Source organism: Grammomys surdaster, unplaced genomic scaffold, assembly GCF_004785775.1.
Source record: "Grammomys surdaster isolate TR1022 unplaced genomic scaffold, NIH_TR_1.0 21970, whole genome shotgun sequence".
Taxonomy (NCBI): Eukaryota; Metazoa; Chordata; class Mammalia; order Rodentia; family Muridae; genus Grammomys; species Grammomys surdaster.
In genome coordinates this window covers 1-1,199 of record NW_021605726.1, presented here as the reverse complement: position 1 = coordinate 1,199, position 1,199 = coordinate 1, and the positions used below count along the sequence as shown (strand labels likewise).

General features: G+C 53.4%; 1 pseudogene across 1 annotated transcript; it reads left to right on the top strand.

Moving 5' to 3' along the window:
- Window positions 1–54: 54 nt before the first annotated feature.
- Window positions 55–1,195, top strand: LOC114635226 (annotated as a pseudogene). Its single transcript, XR_003713443.1, has one exon. The product of XR_003713443.1 is annotated as a citrate synthase, mitochondrial pseudogene (transcript).
- Window positions 1,196–1,199: the final 4 nt, after the last annotated feature.

The following is a 1,199-nucleotide window of genomic DNA, read 5'->3' as shown; positions in this document are numbered from 1 at the left end:
TGTGTCAAATAGTGACAATATGCAGAGCTACTTTAAAAAGATAAGCCGCTCCATCACAGCGGCGGCCGTTCCCGTTGCAGCTGCAGCTCTCTCCCTTCGTTCCCTTCCCTCCAGGTCCCAGAGTTCGCCCGCCATGGCTCTACTCACTGCGGCAGCCCGGCTCTTGGGAGCCAAGAACTCATCCTGTCTCGTCCTTGCTGCCCGGCATGCCAGTGCTTCTTCCACGAATTTGAAAGAGGTACTGAGCAATCTGATACCTAAGGAGCAAGCCAGAATTAAGAACTTCAAACAGCAGCATGGGAAGACAGTGGTGGGCCAAATCACGGTGGACATGATGTACGGTGGCATGAGAGGCATGAAGGGACTTGTGTATGAGACCTCAGTTCTTGATCCCGATGAGGGCATCCGTTTCCGAGGCTATAGTATCCCTGAATGCCAGAAACTGCTGCCTAAGGCTAAGGGTGGGGAAGAACCCCTGCCTGAGGGCTTGTTTTGGCTGCTGGTAACTGGACAGATGCCCACAGAGGAACAGGTATCTTGGCTCTCACAAGAATGGGCAAAAAGGGCAGCTCTGCCTTCTCATGTGGTTACCATGCTGGACAACTTTCCCACCAACCTGCACCCCATGTCTCAGCTCAGTGCGGCCATCACTGCCCTCAACAGCGAGAGCAACTTCGCCCGAGCGTATGCTGAGGGGATGAACAGAGCCAAGTACTGGGAGCTCATCTATGAAGACTGTATGGACCTGATTGCCAAGCTACCGTGTGTTGCAGCAAAGATCTACCGGAATCTGTACCGGGAGGGCAGCAGTATTGGGGCCATTGACTCTAAACTGGACTGGTCCCACAATTTTACCAACATGTTAGGCTACACGGACCCTCAGTTCACAGAGCTCATGCGTTTGTACCTCACTATCCACAGTGACCATGAGGGAGGTAATGTAAGCGCCCACACAAGCCATTTGGTGGGCAGCGCCCTTTCAGACCCTTACCTGTCCTTTGCAGCAGCCATGAATGGGCTGGCGGGGCCTCTACATGGACTAGCAAATCAGGAGGTGCTTGTCTGGCTGACACAGCTACAGAAGGAAGTTGGCAAGGACGTGTCAGATGAGAAGTTACGAGATTACATCTGGAACACACTCAACTCAGGGCGGGTTGTCCCGGGATATGGTCATGCAGTGCTAAGGAAGACTGACCCAC